A 26,281-nucleotide genomic window follows, 5' to 3' on the forward strand; every position below is an offset into this window, starting at 1 on the left:
CCCAAAGGGCTATAAAACTGTGCATACCCTTCATACACTTTGATTCAGCAGCACCCAAACTTGGCTCTGTATCCTAAAGTAATCATAAAAGAGGGAAAGGGGATCCCACATGTGCAAAAAAATGTTTCCAATACTCGTTTTGTGGTGGTAAGGAATTGGAAAGTGAGTGAATGCCCATCAATTGGGGGGCTGAGTAAGTTATGATATGTGAAGTTAATGAAATATTTATTGTTCTATAAGAAATGATAAGCAGGCTGATTTCAGAAAAGCCTGGAAAGAGACTTACATGAACTGATGCTAAGTGAAGTGAACAGAAGGAGAATGGTGCTCAGGTACAGCAATATTGTAACAATAATCAGTTGTGAGAGACTTCTCTATTCTGATCAGTACAGTGATCCAAGATGACTCCAAAGAAGTTATAATGGAGAATACCCTTGGGTCAGAGCTTCCTCTGCTTGGGGAGAGATCCTATTGCTTACCTGCAGGGGAGTCAGAAAGTGAGAATTGTCTGCATAAGTTTTTCATTTTACATTCTTGTCCTTTTTTTGGGCAATCTGGTTAGTGGAAATATGAAAATAATTTTCTGCCTATTATATTGATATCACTGTCTGCCTTAATAGATACAGCTGGAAGAAGGGAGAGTATTTGGAGGTCAAAATAAAGAGAGCACATGGTGAAAAGGAATAAGGTGTGAGAAGACTAGAAGGTAGCAATGGGGAGGTAAAGCCACTGCAATGTCTTGAGAAAGGGAGCTTTGTGCTTACATCTTTGCCTTAGGAAGGTTATTTTGACAACTGAGTAGAGGGTAGGTTGGATTGAGGAGAACCTTGAAGGAAGGAGTTCTGGCCTAAGGCTGAGGCAGTGAAGGCCTTTGCCAGAGTGGTTGGAGCATCAGAGGAAAGGCACAAATTGGACATGGGAGGTGAGAGAGAAGGAATTGTGAGTTTAGGCTGGCCGGCAAGAGAAATTAGGAAGTTGGGAACATTTGGGGGGAAAGAACGAATTCAGATTTGGACATTTTGTTTTGCATGTCTGTGTGACATCCAGTTTGGGATGTCCAATAGACTGTTGAAGAGAAGAAATAAAGGCAAGAGAAGTTAGGGCTGATTGGAAAATCAGTCCTAGAGAATTCAATCCAGTGTCTCCTACAAGTTGTATCCTAGGGAAATTCAGTTTTGTGTGACCCTCTGCTCTCAATGAGCTTATATTACCTTCTGGGTGAAGAAGATGATCAAATTTGTTAAAAAACATTTAAGAAAACTGTTTTAACAAAATCAGCAGGTATTTTTCCTTGTAGAAATTGTTTTTGTCAATTTTATTCCTTCTGCCTCTGTCTTTCTTTACAGAAAAGCCTTTAATTTATCTTCTGTTCTTTGGAGTCCATCTCTATCCTTTACAGACCAATTCAAATGCTAAACTCTAAGGAATCCTTCTTATCACTTTTGAACTTATTATGCATTATTGCTATCTGTTTTTCATTGCTTTATTAGATATTGAAAGTGTCTTATTTTTAATTTCGCATTTCCTGTAAGGTATAAATGCAGTGTTACACATGTAATAAGAGTTTGTAATTATTGAATAGTACTAGAGTGGCTAAATACTATGCTATTTTTAGTTTCCTGAGCATTTGAGGAAAAAAAGAAATGCATATTGTCACAAATATACATAATAGTTCATGAATAGAATGAGATGGATTTTCTTTACTTCTCAAGTAGTTTCTTTACTTCTCAATTTTTAAAATTTTCATTTATTTGTTCTTCTCATACCCCAATCCAGAGAGCCAGCCCTTATAATAAAGAATACAAAATAGGGGGAAAATAGGGGGCAGCTAGGTGGCTGCTAGGTGGTGCAGTGGATACAGCACCAGTCCTGAAGTCTAGAGGACCTGAGTTCAAATCTGGTCTTAGACACTTAACACTTCTTAGCTTGTGACCCTGGGCAAGTCAGTTAACACGTAACTTTTGCCTCAGCCAAAAAAAAGAAAAAAAGAATACAAAAAGAATACAAAATAAAAATAAAAAAGCAGTTACTCAAAAACTAATCATACAGCAATCAAGGCTGAGAAAAGTAGTAGTGTTCCCTATTTATTATTTTGCCCTTTTGCCCCAAGAAATCAGTGAAGCATATTTTCATTAAAGTTTGGTCTTAATAATTACATTTGCTATATGTTCAGAATTTGATTTTTAAAAAAATTTTTAGTAGCCATTGGATATGTTTTCTTGATTGTCCTCACCAAACATCAGTATTCTGCATCAGTTTTTTAAAAAGTTTTCTTAATAATAGCTTTTTATTTTGAAAATACATGCAAGATTGTTTTCAACATTGACCCCTATAAAACCTTTTCTTCCTCTTTCCACTTCCTCCTCTTGACAACAAGTAATCCAATGTAGGTTATACATGTTTTGTATCAATTTATATGTGTTCTGGTGCTTCTGTGAACATACTATATTAGTCATTTCTTATCGTAATGTTAGATTTGATTCAAGCATTGTACCATGCTTTTTTATTTTTATTTTTTTGACAGTTTCTGAATTGTTGGGCATTTACTTTGCTTCAATGGCTGCTTTCATCAGCAAATAAAAGCTCTTATTTTACATGCTCTTTATTTTACACAGAAGAGTTTTTAAATTGTGTAGTAGAAGCAAATTTTTAGTTTTGATTGGGGCATATTTTGTTCCTCCCTTAAAACATTTCTTAGTAAATATACCCAGAATTCAAGTAAGCAGTTATGTCAGGCACTGTGCTAAGTGTTGGAATACAAATATTAAGAGAAAGAAAATCTGTGCCCTTACATTCTTTTGGGGAAATACAATCATAAAAAGAAGCTGGAAGGTGGGATAGAGATGAAGACACTTAGGTGGGAGTAAATGGCAGAGAAAAGTGCCACATACCCAGGAGAGGAATAAAGCAAGATTGACTACAGTACCATTGTTTTTTCTTTCTTTTTTCTTTTTATTTAGAAATTTTCAAAACATGTCTTTATTTTGCATTATGTTTGTTACACAGTGTTTGAAAACTAAAGAAATAATTTTTTTCTTTCAAATTGACGTGTATATAAACATCATTTGTTAAATCTGTAGATTCAGTGTTCAACTCCATGGTCCGCCTTGCTCTGTGTCTATAGACACAGTCTAGAATTAACTAGCCAGGGCCTCCAAGACCATTTGGGATTTGTGTGTGGGGGGATGTGTGTGGGTGTTATGAAGGACCATAGAGAAAAATAAACATTTTAGTAAAAAGGGAAAAACAGCTCAATGGGTCTGGGGCACTGTTTGTGTCACTCACTCTTCTCTCCCATGGCAGTTTGTAGGAAGATTCCATAGACTGGGGTAAGTAAACATCTAATAACCATGAACTCCCATCCCCGTTCTTTTGACCAAAACTGGTCTCAGAGTCTGTGATTCTTCTCTTGGTCAGGACTGAGAAAGCCAAGCTCTGACATGGACAGTTGTGAGGTAGAGGGTCCCAGATGTGCCTGTGTCTCTTCCTGTACAAATCTATCTACCCTTGAAATAAGGACCTCTTCTCCACCCTGAAATTGTTCGTTGATAGGTTTTGTAGACTCTTAGGGATCGTTTGTATTGCTTGTTCTGCACTAGCTGGAAGAAAAGTTTAGAGGTCCTTAGATGTCTATCAAAAGCCATCAGAGGTGAGCTCTGAGTGGGGGGACCAAAGGGAAAGCAGTTCATTGCTTAAAGCAGTCAATGATTGCTTTTCCCATCACCTTGGTGAAAGGCCTTTCCACCTGTTGGTTCTCTACCTCTTACTCTAGCTAGGGATAGAAATGTCAGATGCTTGGATGAATAAGAATGGAGTGGAGCCTGCGGATGGAGATTCAAGGTAGGATCCAAAGTGCTTTTTTGAGTTAGTAGGCAGAAGCCATGGGATTTTGTGCTGCTGTTTTATAGTCAGAAAATCCAGAGTTAATTTGTAGAGGAAGCCAGATTAGTGCAAAAAGAACTGGGCTGAAAAATTAGCATTTCTACTTCTACAGGGTCCTGCCTGATTGACTTTCTCAAATCTGTGCTCTTTCCAGAATGCAAATGCATTCACTCCAACCCCTAACATTCAGAGGAGAAGTCTTCTAAGAGGGATATCAGCTGAAGTGTATAAACTTTTACTATTATCTACTGTTCCACATGCCTCTCTCTATTTCCCTGTCCCTCCTCTGGCCAATTTGTCCATGGGTATCAGAAGAGAGGCACAGATAGTCAAGGACAGAATGGACATGCTGGTTACTTGGGCACAAGAAAGAAGCTGGTGGCTCCAAAGATAGGAGCCAAGGTTCCCCCATAGCCTTGGACATTGTCTCTTTATTCAGATAACTTAGGGAAGGAAGAGAGATTTAGGAAGTCCAGGCAGCTACAGAAATGGGAGGCATACTCTAGCACAGAATCCATGGGCTTCTCCTGATGTGGGTTTTCTTTCAAAGCATTTTCATTGCTATACTACCATTTTTACTGGAGGTTCCGGGAGTACCCATCCAATCAGAGGGAGATATCCAGAGTGGAGGGTACTTATAACTTGCAGGTTAGGTAGGAGTGAGCTTTAGGATGAAGAGTTAAGAAAATATGATAAAGAATGTCCAGAATTCATTCCATAGAGAAATGAAGAATTAAGCACCAGAAGTTTAGCTTTCATTTGATTTTTTTATTTCAGTTGCATCAATTTGTGAAGATGGTGATTTAAGATGTCTTCATTGATAAAAGGAGTACTAAGCCACATTGGTAAAACCACAGATTTTGAAAGGCATTAGGTTTTTGTATTGACACTTCATTTCTTGTTGAGTGAATCACATGACTTTTTTTTCCTAATGGTGCAAACATTTTTTATAATTATGTTTCATGTTGGGATAGATTAGTGAACTTTAACATTTTTTTATGCTTAATTCTCTTTTCCCCTTTTAAATCTGTTTATAAAAAATATTTTAATTAGATGCTTTAAACTAGTTACGTTCCATAGTAAGGAAAATTTTTGTAAAAAAAAAAAAAACCAAAATTTATCTTATTTATCTTACAACTTAGTAATGTAGAGAACATTACTTTTTTTTTTTTATTAATAGCTTTTTATTTACAAGTTATATGCATGGGTAATTTTATGAGAAGATTACTTTTTAAAGTTAAAATTATATGTTGAATAGCTTAACTTTTTAAATGCATTGCCCAATATTTTCTGGGTTTTTTTGGTCCAAGATAAATATGAATTGCTAGATTAAACTAAAAGAAGGTGTATATGTACATGGTCTTATTGTTATTAATGTTATTTAAGATTAATATTAAAATTATTTTTAGATATTATTTTAGACATTAGTTTGCACTGGAAAGAACACTATTCGAGAAATCATGAGATTTGGTTCTGATTGTACAAGTTTCTTCATCTGTAAAATGGAATGATTATATCATCTATGTGAGAATGAAGGGTCCAGTTTGATGTTATATGAAAACTTAGAAAACTGTAAAGCATTCTACAAATTAAAAATATGCTGTATAGTTCTTCAATTGTATTGTGGGGTGTGATTTTAGATTTTCAAAGATTGTGACAGTAGCTTGCAAAGTTTGTCAGGATTTGCTCTGGGCAGCAATGCTCTGAGAGCAATACATTATTTATTAAGTGTCTTCTGAATATTCTGGATATGTTTGGAAAATATTTAGATTTCTTTCTTGCATTATTTATTGCCTCGTGATCTTTTTTATTTTTATTTTTTGCTTCACCGTCTTTTTACCTCTCGATCTCAATTTGTTCCCAAGATCAATCACTTCTTTACTAGATTTTCCCTCTACTTGTAAAGTCCTTATATGATCTAGGCTATAGTGACTTCTTGTTGATCTTCAGGTTTCTTTACCCACTCTAAAACATTCTTATATGTTATTGATAAAATAGAGAAGCAGTAGTTTCCAAATGTTTATTTTTATTTTTATTTTTCTTATTATTATAATAACTTTTTTATTGACAGAACCCATGCCAGCATAATTTTTTACAACATTTTCCCTTGCATTCACTTCTGTTCCGATTTTCCCCCCTCTCCCTCCATACCCTTCCCTAGATGGCAAGCAGTCCTATATATATGTTAAATATGTTGCAGTATATCCTAGATACAATATATGTGTGCAGAACCAAACAGTTCTCTTGTTGCACAGGGAGAATTGGATTCAGAAGGTAAAAATAACCCGGGAAGAAAAACAAAAATGCAAACAGTTTACATTCATTTCCCAGTGTTCTTTCTCTGGGTGTAGCTGCTTCTGTCCATTATTGATCAATTGAAACTGAATTAGGTCTCTTTGTCAAAGAAATCTACTTCCATCAGAATACATCTTCATACAGTTTCATTGTTGAGGTATATAATGATCTCCTGGTTCAGCTCATTTCACTTACCATCAGTTCATGTAAGTCTCTCCAAGCCTCTCTGTATTCATCCTGCTGGTCATTTCTTACAGAACAATAACATTCCATAACATTCATATATCACAATTTACCCAACCATTCTGGGCATCCACTCATTTTCCAGTTTCTAGCCACTACAAACAGGGCTGCCACAAACATTTTGGCACATACAGGTCCCTTTTCCTTCTTTAGTATCTCCTTGGGGTATAAGCCCAGTAGTAGCACTGCTGGGTCAAAAGGTATCCAAATGTTTTTTGATAAAGGTATCTTAAAACTTCTGTGTGTGTGTGTGTGTGTGTGTGTGTGTGTGTGTGTGTGTGTGTGTGTTTGCCTCCACTATTTTTTCTAGCATGTGCCATATTTTCAGGAAAGTGTGAAGGTTCAATTTTGTCTTTTCAACATAAAAATAAATTGCCACTCAGAGATAACTAAACATGTTATTTTGTTTAGATGTGTCTCTACTCTCTGAAGCAAGTTGTATCAGAGTGAAGGAAGGAAATAGGGAAGAATTAAATGTTTATGAAGTGCCCACTATATACTGGGCATTGTGCTAAATGTTTTGCAAATATTATCTCATTTAATCTTTACCACACCCCTGAGAAATAGGTGAAATTATTCCCATTTTACAATTGAGAAAGTGTGAGTCTCTTGCCATATAGTGTCTTGTCCAGAGTATCAGAATTATTGTATCTGAAACTAGGTTTGAACTCATCTTCCTGATTATAGGCTTGGTGCTTTATTACTGTCACCTAGCTTTCTCTAGATAAGTTATTTCATATACCTAGACAGACTATTAAATACTTTCAATATTTTTTATAGAATTACAATATGTTAAATGATACTTATGTTCTCATAGCAGATTCTTCATTGCTATTAGGCAGTAAACTAGTGTCCTTTGTTGAAGTTCTTTATGTTAGTCAGTCAACAGGCATTTATTATGTATTTAGCATTTACCTGAGGATCATATAATGTGTACTCTTAACAATTTTTTTGTAGGAATGCTTCAAATGGCTCTTAACTGAATGATCATCATTTTACAGTGCTGAGGTGTTCATTTTGAACTTTTTTGATCGTCATAACACATTCTATATGCTCTTTGATTTTTTAAAGCTTTCAAAACAGTCTTGTGTTATTTGAATTTTACTTTCCTTTATATTTGAAAGTCTTATTTCTGGTTATTTGAAGAGTTTATTGTTTGTTATTGGCATTATTAAATTCAATCACTATATTCCTGTATTTTCTGTGTTCAGAAGTTCTGTGTGATATTTTAAAAAAATAATTATTTGTCATGATGTATACATTTTTGGGATTTATGTTGTTCTGTCAATTAATAAAAGTGTATTAAGACTGAGCATTATGAATAGAGCTAAAGGTAAAACAAAATTGTTTTAAAAGAACTCATAAAAATGGACTTTGGAATTCTTGAATATGGAGGTATTATATTTGGGTATGATGACAAGATTATGCCCATCTTTGTGTAAGGCTTGTGTAAGGGTGGAGTAGTAGCTCCTGGGAAATAAATAGATTGAGGAACTGAATGGTTAGTATTATCTATAGGAGAGTTAGTATCTGTGTTGAAGTGCCCTATATGAGGGCAGATTTAGGGAGGAAAAAAATTGTGAGCCCGGAACCAAACATTGAAGAAGGAAGAGAAATGATCTATATTTTTGTAGACAATAGCTATCTGGATTTGTGAATAGCATGAACATTATGAGAAGCGGTTTCTGCAAGTTCTATAGTCCTTAAGTTGTCTCTTCCTATGTTGAGATCATATTTTGCTTATGTATGTTATATTTACTTTTAATGTTATTTTTGTTTTTCTTCTAGTTCACTTCTATGTATTTATATTCTTTTTTATTATAACTTTTTATTTATAAGACATATGCATGGGTAATTTTTCAGCCCTGACAATTGCAAAACCTTTTGTTCCAATTTTTCCCCTCCTTCCCCCAACCCCTCCCCCAGATGGCAGATAAATCATGTATTTATATTCTCAATCAGTTATTCTCAGTTTTTATTCACGTTTTTCTGTTCTGCCACTTGAGCAGAATTCTGCTTTAATGATTCTTATTTCTTTCTTGATTCATTAAGAAGCATCATACTGTAGTTAGTTCCATTTACTCATCAGAGCTGTTAGTTAGTACACATGTTTTTGTCTTGCAATAATTATTTGGAAGTGTTTGTATCTATTTAGTTATCTTGGAAGCCGTTTTTCCTTTCTATTATTATCTTCTGTGATGCTTATGCTTGAGAGTTTTAATGGAGTTTTTTTTTTCCCTCTGAGATCTTTGGTAATTTCAGTCTTTTAGTGCCTTTAGTCCTTTCTTATTTTTGCCACATCCTTCAAGAGTTATCTTAACCTCATAATTTTGATACTTTTATTCCTTTCTAAAGTATAACACAATTAAATGTTCCAGGGAGATAGGCTTACTGGCTTGGTCCATTAAATAAAGACTTACTTTATCATCTAATTCATAATAATAATAATAATGCAGTGAGTATTTTGAATAATTTGAATGGCCTACTTCGTTCAATCATATACTTTTGGTAAACTTTTAGTCCTCTTGCATTTATAAAAAGTTGGGAGACATGATTCCTACCTACAGAAGATTATAATCTAATTTGGGGATAAGATCACTGATGGTGAAAAATAATAAAGGAAAAGATTATAGCTTAAAGTGAAATGTAAAATAAGTACCATTCCTTCATTTAAAAGTGAATTATGTAAATTTGTACAGCTTTTTAAAAAAACAGTATTTGTAGAAATGTATATGAGAGAATGTGAAGAATAAAAATATAGGTGGCTGTGAATTATTATGTAATTATTATCAGTTGTCAGATATTGTCAGATAAAGGGTAAAGTTACAAAACAGTTTTAAAAGTATATAGCCATTTGTGAAAAGAGCCTTGAACATCCATGTGACGCACATCATTTAAACTTTCAGTGCTGTAACTTTGACCTCCTTCAGAAGTCCCAACTTTCACTGGTAGAGGGAATTTCTTCACTTAGAGTTTTGTTTTATTAGTTCAGTTATGTCATATCCTTGTCTTCATAATTGCTTTTAGGTTATACTTTCTTCCAACGATGTAGCATATTATGATTAAAAAAAAAAAGCCCTAAAGAACAGCTATGCCAAAGTAATTATTTTGAGTTATAAAAAAAGATGTGCAAGTATAATGAATGGATGATGTAGCCTGTAGTGGGCAGAGGGAGGGGGAAGGATTGTATCTTATCAAACAGAACTTTTATTAAATAATTGTACATGATGCTGTTATAATAGAATTTCTGGAAGCTAATATTAATTTTCTTAAAGGTAATAAAGAACCTTGGAAAATATAAACAGTATTGAGTATGAGTATCCTAGTTTATAGGTTTAGGAATTTTAGGATTAGAAAGATTTTTGATTTCAAGGGTTTGTGCCCTTGTAGATGCTATGTATTTTGCAAGTCTGATAGGGTTAATTGTTGCTTGGCAAATCAAGAAAAGGCATTGTGTACGGTTTTCAGGAAGCAGATCCTTGTTGCTATGCAACAAGCATTGTCACTTGGCACTGAGTATAGTAAATTGGTATGCTTGGTACCCTCTAGCCTCATATTCTTTAATATTCTGAGAGAAGTGGTTTGAAGTGTCCATTTAAAAACATACATTTTAAATTTTATTATTGGTAATTAGTAATATTTATGTGATTTCATAACATTTCTTTTCATATATGGACATATAATACTCATGTTTAAAAAAAATGGGGTTAAGATTAAGCAACTTTCCTGGATGTTCCTTAGTAGAATTTAACATTTCAAGGAAAAAGGCTCATTTCTGATAAAAAAAAATTTATTAAACAGAAAAATAAAAATAAAGAAGTTGAAGGAGATTATGGTAATTAAGGAAATTATCAAAAATTAAAAAGAACTGTTGGCTTTGATACTTGTAAATGTACTGAAAATGGTACACAATGCCTTTCCTTGATATAGTCAAATACCCATATGTTTTAAAGAAAGATGTTTTGTTTGAAAAATGTATAAAAATCTTAAAATATTTTGAAAATACTTTTAAGACAGATTCCTAATCTGGTTTCCAAAAATTTATTTTTAAAACCATTTTGTAATGCTATGTATTTTATTTTACATTTTCAAAAATTCTGAGAAAAGCTCCATGGATTAAATTAGATTGCACTTTGGGATCCATGACACACAAAGCCTTTGCTTTGAGTGATGTATCAAAGCTTTGCATGTTTTTTGTTTTATATTATGCATATCATAGATTGATATAGCATAGATTTGGAAGAAAACTTCATCTCTTTATTTGAAATCATATTCACAATCTCAGTAATTCTCATTACAGTGTGTAGCTTTTCATTTCATAAAAAGGAAAAACTAATGAAAGGAGGCACTTGCAAAGACATAAAGAGGAGGGAAAAAAAGAAAATATGACAATATTCTTAGTCTTAATTTTAAAATATTATTGTATTGTCTCTTGGATGAAATAATTGTTCTTAAAGGTGATGTCCTTTGAAAGTTGTCATTTTCTTCTAGAGGCACATATGAGTGAAGATGGAGACTTTGATGGTAAACTTAACAGCAGCTGAACATTCTCTTTGGGAATTAGATGTAAGCTGATATTTAGCTGAATTCTTTCTACTAGTTCTTGGAATTGTATTCCCTCAGTATTTTAAGTAAATGCTTTATAGCTCTCTCTAGTTCCATTCATTCAGCCTTTTAAACTTAAAATTGTAGGCAACAATATTTTAGTGGAAATATCTGGATTTTAAAAACAATGCAATTGATACAAGATCTGTTTTGCGAAGGAGAAGTATTCCAATTTAGTCTCTTTAGATCTATGTAGCTGCAGACCATTTGATTTATAAATTTTATAACCATGTATTTACTTAGTATTTTGATATGCTCGGGTAAATTTTCCCTAGAATATGGAAAACTTCTCAATTCTCTCAGTTGATTTAAGTAATGCTGTTCCAACTAGACTCATTAATATTCTTTGCTGGAATTACAACTGTTCAAACCAGTGATATTTAATTAGTTAAAAGTTTTTATTGGAGGCATGTGAGTTTATAGCAGAAGTTGCATTTATAAGTCAGCTGGCCTATCAAACAGGTGGTTCATGAGAAGAGCCTGAATCACTTGCTAGTCCAGGATTTTTTCTCAACTCAGATGGAGCTATTTGCCCTGGTATATTCTAAGTTGCTTGCTGCAAGCCAGTGTCTTTATAATACTGGGAAGCTATTCTCTGTGTGAGTCAGATGTTGAGACTAAAAATGTACTTTTGAGAGCTGAGTGGTACACTAGCCTGTTATATTTATATGGATAGATTCTGAACCCCTAGATGCTATTTTTTGGTAAATTTGGCTTTTAGCTTTGAGTTTTGAGTTCCTTACTGCTAGTACAATCCATTATTAGTTTAATTGGAGCTTTAGAAGATGACTCCATTTTATATTGCCTTTGATTGATGTATGTACAAAATTTAAATAAATTTGGTTAATTGTTTTTAAACTGGAAACGACTCCAAAAGCAATCTAGACCAAACTATTTTCCAAATGAGGAAATTGAGGCCTGCTATAGGTAAAGTGAAATATAGTGTGTTAGGCATAATACTCTCTTTCTCTACAATCACACATTGTTGGGTTAAGGCCAATAGTTAGATTGCTCTGTTAACTTGGATTGGATTGCTGGATTAAATTTTGGAGGCAGTAGGAGAATTATGGAAAGTGTAGATCTTTAACCTTGATATGCACATGTATCTTTTTAACGTTTGAATGATTTCTTCTGGTCCTCTTCCCATACTCCACATTTCAGATTGAATTTATAGTTCTTACCAACATTATTACATCTGATTCTTTTATATTTTATTATTCTTTTAAGAATATTTCAGATCTTGTATGTGGATACAATATAAATGTAAATGTATAATTCATTTAGTGAATAACATTTTGTAATTGGTAAGTTTTTTTTTTTTTTTTTGGTATTCTTCCAATGATGATTAGCTAGACTTAATCAGCTTTTAGAAAGGATGTTTAACTAAGTAGTTATAGCTAGGACAGTTGTTAACAGAAAAAAAACCTCCCTGACTAGGGGTCACACTGCCCTTTTTGCACACAAGAGTAAAATATATGTGACCACAGTGACTCTTGTTTTTGCTGGAAATCTTCCCCATTAGAATTTGAAGATTGATCTCAATTGTAAATCTATCACTCTTAATATGCTCTTTTGCCAAAAACTTATTTGTATATAATTAGCAGTTTTCTAAGAATACTTTAAAAACTATTATATCAAATGATGGAAATAGTCATTTTAGTATAAACCATGATAATGGTATTAAGTCATTGGTTTTGTATAAAATTACTATAAAAGATATTGAACTGTTTTTAAATATTGAGTTTACTGCAAAATAGAGAGAATTGTCATTTAAGAATTAGTGCTTCAGTTTTCTTTATACCTGTTCTGAGAACCCAAGCTTATAAATTGTGTAGCATTGTTTGGATGAAAATTGTTGCTTGAGTTTCTTAGTAATCAGCAGTTTCATCAATCTACAAAGATATTACATGAATAGTGAATTTTGTTTCTGATCTTTATATTATAAGTGAGTAGTACATTTGCAGCTTGATTATTTAGATGTAATTAGTACTTTTCATGGTATAGCTGTAATAAGGAAGATGTCATAGTTTATACTTTTTAGAAACTTCCATAATCATAAGTACTTTGATAATTTATTTAGTTCAAAAGAAATATAACTTATACATTTTCAAAAGAAATATAACATACATTTCTAGTTGTGTTTTAATATTTCATGTTTCCCATCTTGCATATCAGATATATGTCTAGAATAATTTCTGGCACATTAAATACCTAACAAATGTTTGTTGCCTGAATTTCAAGACTTGATGCTTACTTTATATTATTACTGGTTTTCTAGTCTAAGAGACTGGGAAAAAACCAGCATTATTTCAGATGTATGAGACTTATGAAATTTGTTGGTTTGACCTCTTACTTTATTGGGATACCTAGAAGTTGCTGTCTCTGTAAATATATGCTGAAAAGTAACAATGATTAGAGGAAGGAAGAAAACAAACATTTACTAAGTACCTTTACAGATGCTATTTCATTTTGTTCTCACAACAACTTAGGGAGATACCATCATTCTCATAGTGATAGTTGAAGAAACTGAAGCAGACAGAATAAGTGATTTGCCCAGGATCATACAGCTGGTAAACATCTAAGTCTGAGTTTGAGTACAGATCTTCCTGACACCAGGCTTAGCTCACTATCGCCAACATAAATCATAAACATAACTTTTAAATAGGTTAGCTATGGGAGGATATATAGTTTGGTATATGCTATTGTTTGCTGGTCAGGTTAAAAAGGAAGGCTGCTTGCCTGTTAGAATTTAGCTTATGTTTGCAACCTTAGCTCCTTCCCACTAAAACACTGGTTATATAAAAGATGATTCGATGGAATGAAGGGTGAGTAAACTCTAAACCCACTTATCTAAGCAAACTACCAAAAAAAATTGGAGAAGTCATGTTAACTGTAATTACCAGAAAATTTGCAAGAGTGAATGAGCTCTTTAGTTGGGAGTGATAATAAGATCTCATCTCAAACCAGAAGAGAAAGTCTACTTAAAAAGAGAAGGTTCATTCTCGTAGTCTTTACATTACTTTAGCAGACTTCAGAAACACGAACTCTAGAAAGAATTATATTCCTTAGGGATAGTCATTTCTTCCTCTATTTGCAGCATTAGCACAGGAGTGTCTTTGTTCCACTCTGTTTGGATGGGAGCTGGCTTGTACTGGTACTATTTGCATTACACTACCTCACACTATTAGGAAATGACCCTAAATGTCATCTAGTAGTTCTAATTTATTCTTGACCAGGAATCTTCTTCTTTATCTTTTTTTTAATAATTTTTTATTTACAAGATATGTGCATGGGTAATTTTTCAGCATTGACAATTGCAAAACCTTTTGTTCCAATTTTTCCCCTCTTTCCTCCACCCCAGATGGCAGGTAGACCAATGCATGTTAAATATGTTAAAGTATATGTTGAACAGGAATCTTTGATAAGTTGCTCATACTGCTTCTGCAAGAAGACCTTCACTGACTCAGGAGCTCCTAACTCCCAAACCTTTGTACCTACACACAAATACTCTAGGTCTGCCCTAAGGCAAAAGGCTAATTCTTCTCATATGATATAATGTTAAATTCTTGAAAAGAGCAATTATTTTCCCCATAAGACTTTTCCAAGCTTATTTGGAGGCACGGTCAATAAATAATTATGATGATGATGACATTACCAATTTATATAACATAGCATTTTAAAGTTTGCAAAGCAGAGGTTGTTATAAGATTTTCATAGCATCTCAATAAGATTTTTTTTAAGATAGTATCCTCGATTCATCAATAAATAAAAATCAAGACTTAGAGAAGGTAAGTGATATATTCATTTTCCCATAGCAGAATTTGAATATTAATATCTTGAGTCTGGGTCTAGCATTTTGAATCCACTGTGCTTGCTTTTGTCTTCTTATCATCCTCGTACCCTCTTCTGAACTCATTATCTTTCTGTAAAATGAGGTGTCCAGATTTGAACACCTTATTACAGAAAGAACCTCACTGGGGCAGATCACATAGGATTATCCCATTCACCATGCTATATATGCAGTACTTTTCTTTCAAAATTATCCCTCCAGTATGGTGGATTCATGTCTCTTGTATGGAATAAAAATGATTCTAAAGTAAGTAAAGATAAGAAATACATAAGGCTCTTAGCAAAAGACAATAACCATATGCAATTTTAATGGGGTTCAGAATTTTATTCTCAAGACATTTGAAAAAGTATGATACCAAATGCTTTAAAAAAAAACATCATGGCTTATATTACTAAAAAGGAGCAACTGAGAAAATCTCATAGGCCTATTTTCCCATCTCTATAAAATCTTTTGAGAATAATATTTCCATACATTGGAGGTCATCCTTAAAGAAGAAATGAGAAGGAAGAAAAGGCATTTGCAAATATCTTTTAACGGATCAAATTTTATTGTGACAAAGTTGATTGAAAGTTACAGACAGTGCTCATGCCCTATAGTTCAGCAATACTCCTATTAAGTTTTTATCCCAAAGAGATCCAAAAAAGGAAAAATAATTTGTAAGATCAGGTTTGAAATAAGGATACCCACTGTCACCAGTATTATTCAACAGTATTCTGGAAATCCTAACAGTAGCAAATAAGAGAAGAAAAAGAAATAAAAGTTATCAGAATGCAAAAATATTTATACTCTTTATGGTAGCTGAGTTGGAAATTGAAGGGATGCACATCAATTTGAATGAATTGTGACATGATTTTAATGGAAAACTATTCTACTGTAAGAAATGATAAGCAGGATGCTTTCAGCAAAACCTGGAAAGATTTAGATGAAATGATTCTGAAATGAGCAGAAGCAGGAGAATGTGTGATACAGTTATCCCGGACAGTCCCCAAGAATTCATGATGAAAAATGCTATCCACTTCCAGAGAAAGAACTAACTGATGGCATCTGAATAGAGACTGTAAAGTTTTTCCTTCTTCCCTTTCCCTCCCTTTCTTCCTTCAGTAGTCATCTTTTCTCCTATAAACCTTCCCCTCCTCACTTTCTCTGTTACGTTGAAGGATAACACCATCTTCCCATTCTCTCAAACTCATGATCTAGGCCTCATCCTAGATTCCTCACTTTTTCTCCATCCCTATATCCAATCTATTGCCAAGGCTTGTTAACATCTGTCAAATCTACTTCCTTCTCTTACACTGTCACCCTTCTAATGCATGGCTAGATTATTGCAATAACCTTCTGGTGGATCTGCCTGTCTCTAGTCTCTCCTCATTCCGAGTCATCCTCCATTTAGCCACTTAAATGGGTTTCTTAAAATACAGGTCCAAAATCTAGTCTTCCTCATATTCTGTTGTAATAAGAGCAGAAAAAGAAATAAAAGTTATTTTATATAATTTCTATATAAGCACATTCAAAATGTTTAGTTTAGCATTCAAAACCCTTTAGCCTCCTTCTACCTTTCCAGTTTTCTTAACACCTTACTCCCTGACAGGTAATCTTCAAAAAGTACCTTTGAATCAGTAACTTTGGTCTCTTGACATTTCATTTGTAAGAAACTTCATTTCTGAGCTCTGGGCATTTTCTCTGGCTGTCCACCATATCTTGAATTTTCTTCTTCTGCTCTGAATACTGACCTCCCTAACTTTTTTTTAAGACTCATCCAAAATCCTACTTTCCTAATTTCATGGTCTTTCAAAACAAAGAACAAGCAAGAATCTGTGAGTAGTAATAGCTGCCCCATTGGAGGACCCTACAAGATAGTTCCAATTGGGAAATTCAGCTTGCTCCTTTTTTCCTTCCCTCTTTCCTCTCCATATGTCCACATAGACAATCCTATCTTTACCATGAGAGCTCTGCCCAAAAAAATGTAAGTTTTCATTGCTGAAACCTTACAAGATATCTTGGAGTTTAAAGGTTAGATTTCTTTTTATTTAAAAAGTTTTTAATTATTTAGTTTTTTTTTTTTTTACATGTACATTCTTTTTTTTTTTTTTTTTTTTTTTTTTCTTATGTCAAGGGAGAAAAATCCAGAAGAGAGAAAAAAAAAATAAAAAAGAAAGTGAACATAGCATCTGTTCATTTGTCTCCATAGTTCTCCCTGAATGTGGATGACATTTTCCACCCATAGTTTATTGGGATTGCTTTGGATCATTGAACTGCTGAGAAGAAACAAGTCTGTTATAGTTGTTCATCCTACAATCTTGCTGTAATTGTACAATTCATTCCTGGTTCTGCTTATTTTGCTTAGCATCAGTTTGTGTAAATCTTTCCAGGCCTTTCTAAAATCAACCTGTTTTTCATTTTTTAAACAACAATAATCTATTATCTTCATATACCAAAACTTGATCAGCGATTCCTCATTTGATGTGTATCCATTTATTTCCCAATTCTTTACCATCACAAAAAGAGCAACTACAAACATTTTTGCATGTGTAGGTCCTTTAACCTCCTTTATGATTTCCTTGGGATATAGATCCAGCAATGACACTGCTGGGTCAAAGGGTATGCACTGTTTTATAATATAATTTAATTCTTTCATAGTTTCAAATTGCTCCCCAGAATTATTGGATCATTTCACATCTGTACCAACAATGCATTAGTGTCCCAGGTTTCCCACATTCCTTCTAGTTCTTATCATTATCTTTTTCTGAGATTTTAGTCCATCTTTTTTAACAATAGTCTTCCAAAAAACATATGACTGTAAGTTATGGAAAACATTAGCTTCCAAAAGAGTTAAGTTGTGGGTACACAAAAAGCAGTAGATAAATTGGTACTCAGATGTGAATAGCCTGCAGCTATCTCCCTTTGTCATTGTCCATTTCCACTGTATTTCTGTTTTAATAATATTCCTCAGATCATTGCTGATATTAAATTTTCTTGTTATGTGAGTGACCATATAGCAGATCATACAAATTTCTATGATCCTTATGACTTTTCAAACTTCCCCATTCCCTCTTCTTTATAATGTTGGAGACATCCAGACTCTAAACAGCAAACATTTGCTTAGGCTACAGTAGTCACAAGATAGTGTTGTGTTTCACAGTAGAATTCTTTAAGAGAATGAGGAACTGAGGGAATGGGGCAGGGTGTGGGTCTAGGCTGGTAATAATCAAATGACACCTCTCCTCACTCCTAACTCCAAATGGCAGAAATTTGCTCAAGCTGCGATAGCAGCATGATAATTCTCTTGGCTACCAGAAAACTGAGGAATAGAAGGAACAGGGCAGGATAAGTGAGTGGGAAGGATGTATTGTACTCCATGAAATCTGAGGGAAGGAGCCCCAGCTTCCAGCAACGTCACTTTTTCCTCCTTAGAAGGAAGTATTTTAGCTGCTTGCCAGGTCTGATTCTTGCAATATGTATTTGGACTATCTGTCATGCTTTTAAAATTCCAGTTTTGCCATTGTCCATCCTATTTACAATGATCATACTTAGGGATTCCTTGAACCTATAGAAGCCTTCTCTTGAACTGTGTGTCTTTTGTGCCTCTCAGCAGCTTCAAATAATTTGAGGGACAGTAATTGTTTTGAATTACACATGGGGTTGTAGTAGATTGCACCTCATTATGAGTCAGCAGTATGAGATGGCATCCAAAAAAAGCTCATAATTTCAGACTGCACTCAAAAGTAAAGGGTAAATGATTAGGGATGTGGTAGTCCTGGTATGTTTTGTCCTGATTAGACCATGTCATGAGAAATTTTTTGTTCCATATTGGATGTTGTAATTTAGGAAAAACAGTGCTAAGCTGAAGAGTTCTCAGAGCAAGGTGGACCTCAGGATCAATCCTTGAAAGCTTCATTTGGAGGAACTGTTGATGTTGAGCTTGGTGAAGGTGAGATGCATTAATTGTCTTCAAATATTTGATGGGTTGTCAGGTAAAAGTGTAATACAGTAGACAGAACATTGAGTTCAAAGAAGGAGAGGAATCTTGTCAAAGAATTTGGCAGGATTTACTGGCTTTACTTAGGCAAGTCTTGATTAGAGTCCTTGACTACTCTTTAGGTTATAGGCCCTCATCTATAAAACAAGGGGTTTGGAATAGATGTACTTAATAAAGTTGGTGTAATTTACACTTCTTGCCCTACAAAAGCAAACTAGGAACAGTGGGAAAGAGACAGCTCTTATCCTCATATGTAGGAAAATTTCGTAACCGTTTTTGTTATTGTTTCTCAGTTTTCGTGTCAGATCTTTATGGAGTGGTTTGCCATTTCCTTCACCATCTCATTTTTCAGATGAGAAGACAAGCCAGCAAGGTTAAGTGACTTGCCCAGGGTCACACAGCCAATATGTACATGAGACCAGATTTGAATTTAAGAAGAGTCTTAAGAGTTGTTTAAATTTGTATTAGTTTGAGAAGGTAGAAGAAAACTTCATTGGAAGTCTTGAGATTGGAAGATTACTTACTGGCTTTCTTCTACAAGTGATTCTTATTAGATATTGATTATACTTTTTTAGGTCCCTTCCAACACTAGAGTAATTTTCTCTGATTGCATTTTAAAATTGGCCTTTATTGCCCTTTATTAAGTCCTTTAGTTAGAGCAAATGCTCCAGAGTTCTCTGGGGACTTCCATTTGCTTTTTGAGTAAAATTCAGAAGCAAGTCCTTTCTTAAACTGGTGTCACTTTATCTTTCCAACCTTATCTTTTATTGTGCTAATCTAATCCTTTAACAAAGCTGAATGACTTTTCTATCTCTGAAGGTTTGTGTTCTCTAGTTCTATACTTTTGCTCAAACCATTCTCTGTGTTTCTCTTATTAAAAGGAAAAGTCTTTGCTTTCTTACATTCCTACCTGAATTTTAAGCCTACTTCCTCCAGAAAACCACCCAGTGCAGCAACTCTTCTCTAATTCCAATTGCTTGGTGGTGGTACTGATCTACTTAGACTTCTGGGTAGCTTGCTTTATTATAAATGTACTTCATTTGTTATGCAGCATTCTGTTTTGTAATTATCTGTCTCTTACCTATCTACTCCAGAAGTGCGGGGACAGACCTTACTCTTTGGGATCTTTGTATTTCCTAAGTGCTCCATATACTGTAGTAGATAGTAAATGTTCCTTTACCTTTGACTTTGTTTTGTCAGCAATAACTTCCTGTTAATCTTCCTTTTCCCAAATCACTATCCCTTCTAATTCTTGTTCTTGTTTTTCTTTTTTTTTTTTTTTTCTTTTTTATTTATTTATTTATTTTTTATTCAATAGCCTTTTATTTACAGGATATATACATGGGTAACTTTACAGCATTAACAATTGCCAAACCTCTTGTTCCAATTTTTCACCTCTCACCCCCCCCCCACCCCCTCCCCTAAATGGCAGGATGACCAGTAGATGTTAAATATATTAAAATATAACTTAGATACACAATAAGTATACCTTGTTCTTGTTTTTCATGTCTACCTGATTCTTCCTTATCTTTTTGTATTTTACCACTAATCTTTCCTTCTAAGTCAAAAATGACCACAATCACAATACCTAGAGTAGAATATTAAGGTTTTATTTTCCCTTAGGAGGTTGTCTCTTTAATTTTCCAAATGAATACTTAACAATGAAACCTTTCAATAATGAGTGTCAAAGAACAAATCATAGAATCAACTACAAAATTTATGGTGTGCTGCTATAGCAGTCCTAGAATAGAAAATCATATCTGTATAAACCTACATTGACAACAAATAATGGAAAAATAATGAATTCAATATGCATTTTTAAAAATTAGAAAGATTAGAGGTATTAAGAATTAGAGGAAGAATAAACTAAAAATAAAAACTAAAAGCTGCTACTTTGAAAAGAATACAACTAATAAATTTAGTATTAAATTGCTAATAAGCAGCTAATCTAATTAAAAGGGCGGAGAAAAATAAAATCATTGAACTAGCAATTGAAATCAGAACAAATCAAAAAGTATTGCTCTATACTAATAAACATGAGAAAAGAGAAGATATAGATAGAAGGCTGCATTTTAAAACATTAAATATTCACACTAACTGAACACTAAATAGAGATCTTTAATAAGCCAATCTCAGTTCAGGAATAGAAGAAGCTGTAAATGTAAAATTTTTGGAAATTTTGGAGGAAGCTATAAGATAAAAAGAAATTAGAGAAAGTCTTTGCTAATTCCCTAGGATTTTCTAAAAAGACAGTAGCTACAAACTCTCAACAATCAATGGCATCTATATGACAATAACAAAATTCAAAAGGCAATGATAGAAAGGGAAATCACATTCTAAGTAATTACAAAATGAATTAAAATATTTGGGCATCAGGCTCATAAAAAGACATAAATTGAATAAATGCTACTTCAAGAAATAAAGAACAAGTTAAATAGTTGGAGAATTATTCACTACTTATGTCTGGGCTATACCGATATAATGAAAATGGCAACATCATTCAAGTTAATTTAGTTTTAATGTTATACTCCTGAAATTATCAAAGGGATACTTAATAGAACTCTTTCTAATTATCGAATTCATTTAGAAAAATAGAATGAGTTTTTTCTTAGACTATAAAAGGGTGAAATGAAGAGAGATAGGAATGAAGGTGAAATAACATGAGAGTAATACTATTTTTAAAAATTAGGAACAGATCATATATGTCACATTTTTGGGTAGAAGCTAGATTCTTAAGCAAATAAAGAACAGAGGTAATCACAGAAGATTAAAAAAAAGGTAACTGATTATATCAAACCAAAAAGTTTCTTCAGAAACAGAGTGAGTGCTTCTAGGATAAAAAGCTTATGTGGTGATATGAGGAAAAAATACCGGTTGTATCTTTGTTAAATATCATTTATTAAGTACCTACTATGTGCCAAACAAAATGCTCAGGCTAGAAATGTAAAAAAGGCCAAAATAACTCAGTCCTTGCTGTGAAAGAACTCAGTCCAATTTATATCAAATTTATATAAAATCTTCCTGTTTTGTATCCATTCATATGAAGTCCTCAATGAATAAATAGTCAAAGAATATGGACAAATAGCAGTCAATCAGCAGATCTTATTAATTTCCAGTTTTCTCCCCAGCCTTGTACAAGGTACTGACAAAATAGAGGCAAAACAGCAACAAAAAACCCATATGTGTGTATAAATAGGATATGTACACAAAAAGGCTTGAGATTACTTTCAGAAGAAAGGCAAGGGAACTAAGATTTAGGATTGGGAAAGGCTGAGATTTAAAGTAAGCCAAGAAATTTAGAACATATTGAAGTTTACTGTTCTTTCACAAAATCCTAATGCAATTTACCTTTGAATTTCAAAATACGAATCATCTTAATTCCCCTACAAATTGAGCATCTTCATTTTCTTGTATGTGTTTTCTAGGTTGCTTATGATACCAAAAATACTTCACCAATCTTAATAACTTGACTCACAATAACTTTCCTTCAAAGAATGTTATTAAAAGCATGTCACCATCAGCAACCAGTCAATCAATAGCCTTAATTTTCTGAAACTGAAAAGAGAGCAAGGGATGGATAATTATGAGATTCAGCGGGAGAGAGCATTTACAATATTGGGGAGATAGGAGTATTTAAATGTTGAACGGTTTGGTACAGAAAACAGATTTTAGTCAAGATATTTGGAGATCATTGTTTAGGACTATGAAAGGAAGGTTTTTGAGAGGAAGTGAAATTTTATTTGGGAATTGAAAGAGTATCAGAATTCACGTACAGCGGGAAAAGAGTGTATAACAATTGACTTCTGTGAAAATGAATTTGATGGTCTGAGGTTGAATATCAGTGAAGTGCAGTTTCTTGACAAGAGCTTTCTGTTGTAGTTTTCTAACTGCCATCAGCCCTGAAGCACAGACCTAGTATTAAAAATGGCTGTCACAAAGCCATTGAAAAATAGCTACATATATACATAACATTCAAGAAACATTTTATGTTTCTTGAATATACATATTAAGTATGTAATACATTTGTTAAATGCATAATCAAATAAGTTGATATAACGACTTTTGCACTTTGTACCATACATTTTAATATCTCAGACTTGATAATCTACTAAGTCTTCATTCTTTTAAAATCCTATAATCTTCATTCCATCTCAGCCTCATGTAGGGATTGACACATTTTGGACCTTATCATTACTCCTAAGTGTTCCATTTTCCCAATAATAAATTCTTACATTCTTCTATGTGGCCATAACTTATCTACATATCATCTTACTCTATCTCTTATGGATTATTTTTCTTCAACCCATTAGATCTCTAGTATCCCTCTCTCTCAGTACTTTTTTAGGCCATTCATTACTCCTGCTATGACTTTGACTTCATTTTCCCTCTTCTTCAGTTATGAGTCTATTGTGACTGTTAGTTCAACTCTAGAAACCCTTACCCCTTGTATTGCTATTCAGCCCTCATGAAACCTTAGTCCTGATTATTTCCTTTTTCTGCTTCTTTTATTTCTTAATATGTCTACTCTCTGGAACTGGTGAATGTTACCCAACTATACCCAATGACGAGGTATATTATAATTTCACATTATCTAACTTCAACTGAATCCTTACTGTAGCATGGCAGTTTTTATTTTCCCTAATTGAATTTTACTCACTGCTCAGAAAATCTTTTTTTAAAAACTTTTTTCAAATATTCTTTTCTATTTTCTTCTCTATTCCTTAGCTCAGATTAGGTTTTACTTGGGAAATAGAGCTATTTAAGCATGAGCTTCCTCTTCTCTTTTTTGTACCAGTCTCTGACAGTGAAGTGATTCATCTTTTAGCCAAGGCTAACCCCCTATACATGTGCCTTTGATTCCATCTGGTGGTTCTTTCTCTCCTGCCTTCAAACATACCCAGATCTAACTATCTTTGAAAAACTTTAACTAGTCTTTGTCTTCCTCTCAAGCTATCATTCTGAATTACTTTCTCCCAAACAAACTAAAAACTCAAATCCAACTTGAAAAAACTGCCTATACTTGTTGCTTCTCTCTCTCTTTCTCCCCATCCCCCTTTCTCTCTTCTCTCTCTCTCTCAGCAGGATCTGAATCTAGTGCTTTCTGATCAGCCTTGTACTGTTCTGTGATCTTGTATTTCTTTTTATTTATCAAAAATCTTTCCTCGGTCTTGAGGTTTGCGGAGCTTCTTGAAAGAGGTATTAGTAAGATGATTTGGAATTTTTACACCCTGGTAGAGGTGGCCATGACAAGTTTCTGATGAGTCCTTCGCAGAGGAACACGATTGGGGGTCAGAGGTCCAGTCACCAAGCAAAAAGGGGCCCTAGTAGTAGCCAGTAAGCAAGATTAGAATGGTGCCTGGATATTAGTGGTCACTTTCTCTCTCTCTTTCCTAAACGTGGGTAGTGGATTTCCACTTGTACATAGCTCACTGAGAATAGATCTGCAATTTTTACCAATCCCTCGGGTCAGAACTGGGTTCCCACTTCAATGCTTTCTAGACTTTTCTATCACCTTTTCTTTTTCTTTTTCATTCTCTTTTCATTTTTTCCCTTTTTGATTTTCTTTTCCTCTGGATCACTTTAGGTTTTTTTTGTCTGCCATCTTGAGAGAAGGGAAAGAACTACTTAGTCTCTTCATTTTGTTCCTCTGTAGTCTGACTTCTGACCTCATTACTGGATTGCAGTTGCTTTTCCCAAAGTTATCACTAATTTCTTGATTGCCAAATTTGCTAAGCTTTCCCTCAATTTTTATTGTTCTTAACCTGTATTGGGGGTTTGTCACCCTCTTTTAAATATCAATTCCTCTGGCCTTGTTGGAAATTAGTTTCTCCCTACTTGTGTGATCTCTCCTTCTGAGTTTCTTTTGCTGGTTCATCCATATCAAATAATGTTGGTTTCATGGTTCTGTATTAAACTCCTTACTCTGTTCTCTTTATATCTTCTTGGAGTGACCACATTAGTTCATGGATTAAACTGCTCATGCTAATTAATTCTTCTTAGATCTATTTCCAACATCATTCTGTCCCTTGATCTTGAGTCATACTTTAGCAGTTGAGATAGCTTAACAAATTCTGTTTTAAACACATTAATTTTCAGTTAGGACTATATTTCATGCAAATGTCATGTCCTTCCTCCCCCACTCCCCTTTGGCCTCCATGACACCACCTTTCTGGGCTTCTAGGTTGGTGGCCTTATTGTAATCTTTGACTATTTACTCTGCTTCATCACATATAACTAGTCAATTGTTAGATATTTTTGTACCTCCATAATGTTTCTTCCATCTGAAACCTCCCTATCACTTGCCCCCCAGCCCTTCTGTTTTTGCCTAGATTATTCCACTGGACTCTTAATTGGTTTCTTTACCTCTAGGGTCTTCCTACTTCAGTTCATTCTCTTTATTGTTTACAGTCATACTCATTATCATACCAATTCTAAAGTCCTGACTTTCAACATCCTTTGTAATTTGAATCCTTTTACTGCCAGTGTTTTCTTAACATGGAACTGTCCTTTTATCATAACCAGCTTCTTTTGTGTTCTGGGTATGCCATGCTTTTTCTACTTGCATATTGTTGTCCATTTAATGTCTTTAGATAGATGGGAATTTAAGGAGAGAAATTAAATCTGAGGAAGGACTAGACTTAGGAGGCTTTTGTTCTACTTGCTTTTACCTTCATTTCACCAAGCAGAACAGAGAAGTCACCCAGAAAATCAAGGGAGAACATTTCTCTGGAAAAAGGGGTAGGAAACAGTGTGGTGCAGTATAATACATTTTAGACATATTTGACATATAGACATATATTTTGACATATTAGACATATATAGACAAACACAAGTTTGAATTATTCCTCTGCCATATGCTTCTTCATATGTGACCTAACTCAAGGCTATTAATCTCCCTGAATCTCATCTTTCAATTAAAGGGGTTGAAACAGATAACTCCTAAAATTCCTTCCAGCTTTGATCCTGTGATCCTATAATTAGGTTATAACTTTATAATATGAGCCTCTTCATTACTCTTGCATATCTATTTGGTTTTTATTCCCCATACACTAAAGGTAATATCCTTTCAGGGACCTTTTCCTATTTCCTAATCATCATCTTTTATATTCAATGCTATAAGCATAAGCCTATCCATATTGATATCCTTCCTTATTCTTGTTTTCACCCTACCTTTGACACTATTGATTGTAATGCCCGAGAAACTAAGCAAGATAGAGATTAGAGAGTTTTTAATATTTTATTTGAAAGGGAGAGATTTCCCTTTGGATCCATGCTTTGGTCCCAAGGCTGAATGAGACTATCATCTCCAAGAATCCAGCAAACAGTGTGAGCTCCATGACATATATACATGTGGCTCAGCTACAGGGGATAGGCTGAGGCAGAGGTGGAGTCAAGGTGCTGAGAATGGAAACTGGACTCTTGAAAGGGTG

General features: G+C 33.9%; 1 protein-coding gene across 16 annotated transcripts in view; it reads left to right on the forward strand.

The window, feature by feature from the left end:
* ENAH (ENAH actin regulator) overlaps positions 1–26,281 on the forward strand; it is a 121,216-nt gene that overhangs the window by 25,528 nt on the left and 69,407 nt on the right. Inside the window, exon 1 of one of the 16 annotated variants that reach the window (XM_031967042.1) lies at positions 17,617–18,803. The exons of the other annotated variants lie outside the window; for them this stretch is intronic. The gene's annotated coding sequence lies outside the window, so the exon portion shown is untranslated. Of the gene's footprint in view, positions 1–17,616; positions 18,804–26,281 lie in introns of those variants that run through there. 16 annotated transcript variants of the gene reach the window in all.

Source organism: Sarcophilus harrisii, chromosome 4 (assembly GCF_902635505.1).
Source record: "Sarcophilus harrisii chromosome 4, mSarHar1.11, whole genome shotgun sequence".
Taxonomy (NCBI): Eukaryota; Metazoa; Chordata; class Mammalia; order Dasyuromorphia; family Dasyuridae; genus Sarcophilus; species Sarcophilus harrisii.